We start from the raw sequence: 8,680 nt of genomic DNA, 5'->3' as shown, positions 1-8,680 counted from the left end.
CACGTCCTTAACGACCCCGACGATCAAATCATGACCGACAATGCACCCTATCTCGTAGGGATACACAATTCAACCTCATCACAGCGTCTTCGCCGGCGAAGACGAGGTCCCCGATTTCTAACGTCACCCGGACGTGGGCTCACGCCACGGCCTCGGGGGCGTACGGACTAACCAACAAAACCGACAACTCCACCCATCCCAACGTCATCCTAAGCCGTGGTCCGAGCCTCACAGGAGGCGCCCTTAGGAGGACGTTGCCCCCCGACCTCTCGAATTATTTCTTCGAGCCCTAGGGCTCACCCCCAGGCGGAGCTTTGCGCTCGCCAACCCCCCCGGTGACGCTGTAGCGGCCCATAGGGCCTACGCAGCATAGTCAATCCGAAACAACAAGATCCGAAACAACAACGCACTCAGGAGATTCGCAATTGATTCGTCGAGCGAGAAGGTTGTGGTACTGGCATTATACGCAGTAAGTTTGCTGACATTATTCTTTGTATTCTTCTGATTGTTTTTATATTTGTTTTAAAGTTATTAACGGTTGTATGTGATGTTTTATTGACTTATTGTTTAAAATTATGTCGATATGAAAGTAAATTGGATTTAGCTGTCTTGACCTTGTATTTTTTTAATATTTTCCGCTTCTGAGTGCTAAAAATATATACTAAATTACTAATAAATAAAGTTGAAGTGTCTGCCTGTAATTTCGAAAAACCTAGCTCATATTGTTAGTTGAAGTGTACCATAACTGAATCAAACATTTTTTAAATTCTTGTCTGTCTGTCTGTCTGTTTGAACGTGCTAATCTTTGGAACGGCTGAACCTATTTTGACGGGACTTTCACAGAATCGATCAATATAAATCGGTAGGTACCTACCTATGCAACTTGCCAGCGGGACAGAAGTGGAGAGGGCGGTAAAGAGGCGCGATCAACATGAATTTTTGCACGGATATATAAGTAGTTAAAGACCTGAAGAGTGACATAGACGACTTCGTCTGCGTGGATTTAGGTTTTTAAAATCCCATGGAAACTCTTTGATTTTCCGGTTTAAAAAGTAATGTCACTCTCGAGGCCTTTACCCATGCAAAAAATCACGTTAATCCGTTGCTTGGTTGCGACATGATTGATGGACAAACCAACAAATCAAGAAACCAACAAACAAACACTCTTTCGTATTTATTTCGCATATAAGGGTAGGTCATGAAGGTTATTTCTTTTCTTCTCTGCAAGTGTTTATTGGAAAATAGCTCATGCAGCTGATACTTAGTGATGCAAAACATCTATCTAACGGTACCTAGGTATCTAATTGCAACCTACATAGTTGCAAATTAATAATTGAGGTCACCTTTAAGTAAACATAATATTATTGTACCAAAATAGAAATGCAATAATTAATTACCCTTGTTCATCATAACCAGTGGTAGATGCATCCGACTATTCGTAAGTACTTGTAAAAGTTTATACGAATAAAAAAGATTTTTATATTATTTTATTTTATTTTATTTTATAATAATTATTATACCAAGATTAAGACGTTACTGACCTTATCCATTTACCTAACTATAGATACGTTACAGATACCAGAAATCAAAATCGGATCATTAGTTCTTACTCGTAATCTAGGAAATCCCCCTTATATCCAATCTTACAAACTTTATCTCTTTATACTAATATTCATCATCATTATCATCATCATCAACCCATCGCCAGCTCACTAATGTGCACGGGTCTCCTCTCAGAATGAGAAGGGTTTGGCCATAGTCCACCACACTGGCCAAGTGCATATTGGCAGACTTCATACACCTTTGAGAATATTACGGACAACTCTCAGGCATGCAGGTTTCCTCGCGATGTCTTCCTTCAACGTAGACGTGATACGTAAAGCAAGTGATAAAATTGAATTAAAGTCAAAACGCACATAGCTCTGAAAATTTAGAGATGCGTGCCCAGGTTCGAATCTTGTACCCCCGACTAGGAAGCCGTCGCTATTACCGCTTTTATTTATTAGCTGATGCCCGCAGCTTCGCCCGAGTGGATTTAGGTTTTTAAAAATCCCGTGGGAACTTTTGATTTTACAGGACAAAAAGTAGCCTATCCGTAGAAGCCCATCCCCGGGATGCAAGGTAACTTAGTACCAAATTTCATAAAAACATTTAAACGCATGATTCTGTCAAAAATCTCTTGGGATCACCACAATTTAGGAATGGAATTCCTTACAGCATCAGGACTGAGGAGTTGGGCCCTCAAGTTCAAAAAGTCTTTACTTGGTATGTACCTACCTCCAATATCAATAACTTAGTTTCGTTTCGTTAGTTTAGTTTCTAAATCCCATCAGTTTTGGTGATCAGGTCCCATACAGCATAAGGATTAAGGAGTTGGAATCCAATTTTTTTATGGGACAATGTCGCAGAGATTCTCTATCGATTAAAATTGATGGCGTAAGCATGAACAATCTTAGCTACGCGGACGACATGGTTCTGCTGAGCCCCTTAGTCGGGGGTCTTAGAAAGTTGCTGCAACTCTGTGAGGAGTATGCCGGGATGAATGGACTCAGTTACAACTCTAATAAAAGTGTGTTCCTTGTTTTCAGGGGAAAAAACAAAATAACTACTTTTAAACCAAAAATACAACTATGTGGTAATCCCCTGAAGCAAGTGACTGAGTTCAAGTATCTCGGACATGTAGTAACCGACAGTCTGAGGGACGACCGTGACATGGAACGTGAGCGCCGGGCTCTGTCGGTCCGAGGCAATATGTTGGCCCGCAGATTTGCGCGATGTACTGGACAGGTAAAGCTGACCTTATTTAGGGCTTACTGCCACATCATTTTATACGTGCAGTCTGTGGACGAACTACACGCAGCGGACCTACAGTGCCCTGCGCGTTCAATACAACAATGTGCTGAGGGCGGTGTTGAGGAAGCCTCGCCACTGCAGTGCGTCGGCAATGTTTGCGGATGCTCGCGTGGATGATTTCTACGCGATCATGCGCAAACGTGCCGCGTCCATGATGAGCAGGCTGTTGAGGAGTACCAACACTCTCCTCAGCGCATTGTCCACGAAATTGGATAGCTCTCTCTGGAGGTGCTGGAGTGGTGCGCACATAGGTGCAAAGAGACCCCCTCGGGCATTATAAATAGGATTAGTTTTAATTTTAGTAGAATTAGTTGTTAAGTTAAGTTTAAGCTAGTAATAAGTAGGTACTAACATAGGTTAAGAAGTTGTTTCTGTACTAACACACAATTATGGGTGTACTTATGCCTGAAATAAAAGTTTATTTATTTATTTTATTATTATAAAAAAAAATTACATAAAATTTTTAAAAACGTCTGATTCAGTTATGGTAGGTTATAGGTAGGTACAGTTCAAATTCCCATAATTTGTGAGGAAGGTATTTCGAAATTACAGACAGACACTTTTATTTATTAGTAGATATAAGTAGATAGATTATGTAGACAAAAATTTACTTAACCTAGGTAACCTAACTTTTACTTATGCAGTTCCCAAGGATCTCCTCCGTGGCAGTACCTATCCAAGTTATACATATATTATAGTTCGCGACAGGTCGAGATATCCTATATCACTCAGGAATAGTGTAGATTACTAATGGCGAAAGAATTTCCAAAATCGGTTCAGTAGTTCCAGAGATTACTTCCTACAAACAAAGTTACAAACTTTACATCTTTATAATATTAAGTATAGACAGCATAGACTCAATAGAGTGTGTAACTTATCAACGTCATTAAAGCTTGTTCTGCGTGCTTCGTAATGTTTAATTTATTCACGCTCTAAGCTATATTGTGTTGCCGGCCACTTCGTAGCCCTTTATGAGGGGTTTATTCGTACTGCGCTCCAAACAAACGCAGTTTGGCTCCCATTTAAATATGAGTCCCGCAAATTGCTAATGCGCGTAGTCGCAATTTTAGTGACGTCAGCACTAGACTGAAGTTTCGAGCTGATGGTATCTATATTTTTATTTCGGCTGACGTCAAAATGACGTCATTTCCATGTTAATGAGACATGGTTCCAGCGCAATGGCAATTTGCGGGACTTATACCTACTACCTAATCAAACACAATGTAATTTTGTAAATATAGGTTCGCTAGGAACTGGTAATTTTTTTGGAAACCTGGCAAACCACAGACAATCATACCTATTAGTTTTTAGAACGTGTAACTACAAAATTGCATGGAGTTTGTTTGGTTAATATTTAAATGAGAACCAAACCAAACAAACTACTGTTGTATACAAGCAGGCGTTATTTTGCGAAAATCCATTATATACAACCAACTAAAAGCTTAATTTGCTATAATTCGCTGAAACAAATCAAATCTGTATGGTGCAACATGCAGCCTGCGATATGCACCACTCGCCCTCCCACTGCTAAACATGCAGAAAAGCCAGCCACCAAGCAAGCAATACGCAGCACCACCACGCAGCACCACACAAATCCCAAACGACGCACGTTTCGCCTCGACACCAGAGCATCCTCAGGAGACCTTACAAGTGCGCTGAGTGTGTTTTGGAATTTGTGTGGTGCTGCGTGGTGGTGGCGCGTATTGCTTGCTTGGTAGCTGGCTTTTCCTGCATGTTTAGCAGTGGGAGGGCGGGTGGTGCATATTGCGCCATACAGATTTGATCTGTTTCATTGCAAACAAACTACGTATGTATGGAGCGACTGACGGTGAGACCGCCGTTAATATGCGGAAATATCACATATTGTTCTTTATCGTGCCGTATCATAATCACTGGTTTCTAAGATATAACGGTATATGCGACAGGTGGTCTCAGCAGGTGTTTGCACTTGCTAGGTGTGAGCACACTGACGCTGATAACAATACTGATAACAGGATATATAAGCCTAAAAGCATACATACGAGTACGGGTAGGTGCAATGTACTAAGTTTTCATTTGTTATAAAATCAATTCAAGTACGAAAAATCTCTCTCAGGCAAGAATATTTTCTCGCGATATTTTCTTTTGCCATTAAAGCAAATGATATTTATTACAATACTTAGAGGTGTGCCCAGGATCGAACCCCATACTTTCGAATAGGAGGCCGACATTTTAGCCACTAGGCTATCACTGCTCTAAAATATACAATCTATGATATGCACCTTCTATCAAAGAAATAAATTGAACTCGTACCTATTTACCACCTAATTCCACATTCCTAATCCTACCGATCTAAAAATATGCGAACAAAACAATATAATTAATTATTTTTACCTCAATAGTCATTATACCTATACCGGTATATACCTAATAATTATTTATACATGGACATAAATAGGTATTATCATACAAAACATATGGCAATTGAAAACGTTTTCCCGAATAACACTGGAATTTTCCATGTTTTATTTTATATTTTAATCGTGTTAATTAATTAATCCACGCTATTATTTCAATGTGTAAGTACCTACGCATTAAGATATTTTTAAATTTTAATTAGCGGTATAAAGCTTGATAAACTTTTAATAATGGCTTTTGTATTCAAAGACAGGTAGGTAATTGTCATTTTTTTCATGTTAACATCAATTTAAAGTAATAGCTTTATTGAAAACCCTGTGGAAAAACACGAGAATTTCACGAGATGGCATAATAGATATTGTAACCATGATCGAGTTTGCTAAATTGCTTGTAGGGAAAATAAGGTTTTAAGAGGGCGCAGTTCGGTACTTTCTTCATACAAACGTAAGAGGGTGATTACTACATAATTTAATATTTGTACGCTCAAAACGTCGTATTATATATGCTGCTCGATTATTATTTGCGGTAGAATGACACCTACAATGTCACGATCGCAATCACCTCTGATTGGTTGACGTTCACTCACTATTGGCTACAATGCGTTGTTGCGACAAGAATTCAGCCAATCACAACAATTCATATTGTAATAATGATTGATGCAGGTTTTATGAAATCGACCTACAGTTTGTCTTGCCATTACCTAGTTTTATTGATATAGTAAACACTTTTCCTAACGCTTTTCGCGCGCGTTATATCAGTGAAAATCATCGTGCCTCTCAACTTTCTCATACAATGTTAGGTGAAAAGCAAACAGGTAACCCACGTGCGCCGGCAATTTTGATTGAGCGTACTGCTGCTGCATCTTTTAACTAGTGGATGGCATCACCGTTGCTGCATCATTCGTCAAATTCTTGAAAAGCCCGCAACGCATTGGCGATTCTTCTGGTGCTGAAAATGTTCATGGGCGGTGCTTATCACTTAACATCAGGTAGCTCGTTTGCTCGCTATTGTTACTGAAAAAAAAGTAATATGCATCAATACACTACATGACTACACCATCTCGTGGGGCGGTTGCTTCCAAGCAACTTTGTCACAGCGTCAAATATATTTAAATTATTTTATTTAAATTTCAATTTATTCTAACTACCAAGCTAAATAAGTATCCTATTCGATTATGCTAGTCGTTTTCCCAGCATGCCACATGTTGCTGTCGATTTTACTACAATGTGAAACGCTTACATTGCAGGGAGCTGTGTACAAGACAAACGCTACGTTTCATGTCGTTTAACATGTCCGCAATTACTTATCATGTAAGATATCCAATGCAAAGTTATCCTTATTTGGGTTGTTAAAGCAACTTTGTTGTATCGTAGTTGTAACTCTGTTACATTGAGTAAGTACCGCAACTGCAACAAGAGGTATAGCTACATAACTTAGCAGACGTTGCGGTGTTTACTCGTATCATAGCTAAATCTATAACAATATTGTAAAAAAGTATTATATCGAGGTGTTAGGAATCAACATATCGTTCAATCTCAACTTTGAACAGTGCATCGAATCCAAAGCAAAAACTGCTGGCAACTTAGAATAACAACTGCTGGCAAGAAAACTTGGCATCCTCAACAAAGTCAAACGGTACTTCACGCCGGAACAGCTTCTTACCCTGTACCAAACACAAATTCGATCGTGCACGGAGTACTACAGCCATTTATAGGATAGCTCTGTCAAGTGTCATGGTGCTTGATGCATTGGATTCGGTGGACCGTCGTCTCTAGAAGACTCATTGGTGACGAAGCGCTGGTCAATTCTAAACTTTAAAGTTTGGAACATCGGCGCAAAGTTGCCTGTCTGTTTTAAAAGGATATATTTCGGAGAGTGTGCCGAAGAACTTTTCGACCTGGTTCCTCCTGCACCTTTCTACTATCGTACCGCAAGGCATCGGCAAGGCCTGCACCCGTACGTAGTCGAAACTCCACGGATACGAAGCGATTTGCCTCCCCATTTCTAATTCGAACCGCTAAGATTTGGAAGACCCTTCCAGCATCAGTTTTCCCCTCCAATTATAATAGGGGTACCTTCAAGTCAAGAGTGAATAGACATCTTCTAGGCAAGCGCGCTCCATCTTAGGCTGCATAATCGCTTGCCACCACGTCTGATTGCAGCCAAGCCCAAGTTTAAAAAAGGAAATAGGTACCTACTTAGTACCTACTAATATTATAAAGAGGTAAAGTAAGTTTTTTTCTAGGAAGTAATTTCTGGAACTACTGAACCGATTTTGAAAATTCTTTCACCAGTAGAAAGCTACGTTGTTAAAGACATAGGCTATATTTTTTAAAATAGAGATCTTTACGAAAATTGCAATAACTTAATAAGCTACTCGTGCGAAGCCGGGGCGGGTTGCCAGTCTAGTACTATAGTATATAGTAGTATATTAGTAGATAGGTAGGTATGGATTAGCACTTATAGGTCTGAGTAAGTACCTACATCTATTCAGAGAGCTGTAAGGTGAATTTTGATGACTTCCACTCAAGTCAAAATTTAATGGTGATAACTGATAATATTAGCAAGTAATTAAGTACTTATAAACTTTTAGCGTTCTTGTAGCGTGTCAGCACAGAAAGTTCATTCTTTATCGCATTTTTATGTTTATCATAAATGCACTAAGACAATAACACTCCATTTCGGCACTTGTAAACTTAATCTCCGTCTGACAGGTGGACGCACCAAACGCACTAAACGTACCTAATTCACAATGAGAAACTCAAGCACTATAGCCATAGATACTGATAATGTGATAAGTCTTATCTACCACGAACCGAGGCGACTACTGCGTACGTACCTACTTAAATTGGAAGACAACATGAAGATACCTATCTTCTTTCGTTGTTTTTGCTATCTAGGTACTTTAACTTCTAAATAATCAAGCGATGACGCACGACGAACAAACGACATACCTATTAAGTTATGTATATACGCGACAGGTTGAAATGCCAATCGGGGAGGGAACGCCCCGCATACCCGCGCAGCCCCTGCGCTGACCCGGTGCTGGTGACCGCGGGTGACGTGCGGGTGTGCGGGGCATCCCCCCACCCAGTGGCGTGCAGCTCATAGAAGCATAAACGCACTGCTTACCCTCATTGTAATAAATCAATGCTTATTTTTCATTATAACCTGCCGTAAAATAAGTTCATACCTAAATGCATACCCTGGCTTGAACTTCTGTGCACGCCACTGCCCCCACCTCATACCTCGATTGCCATCGCAACCTGTCGCGGACTATAGGTGCCTATACTATACGCACATACGTTCATTAATGTCTAATTGATGTATTTTTATCCTTAATGACGAAATTAGGTAGGTTCCTTATCAAGTTTTCCATAAATTGCCCTATTTTTAGCGCATGAAAATATTGGCAGTAGGTAAATAATAA

This window comes from Maniola hyperantus, chromosome 14, assembly GCF_902806685.2.
Source record: "Maniola hyperantus chromosome 14, iAphHyp1.2, whole genome shotgun sequence".
Lineage (NCBI taxonomy): Eukaryota > Metazoa > Arthropoda > Insecta > Lepidoptera > Nymphalidae > Maniola > Maniola hyperantus.
This window is presented reverse-complemented; position numbering follows the sequence as displayed.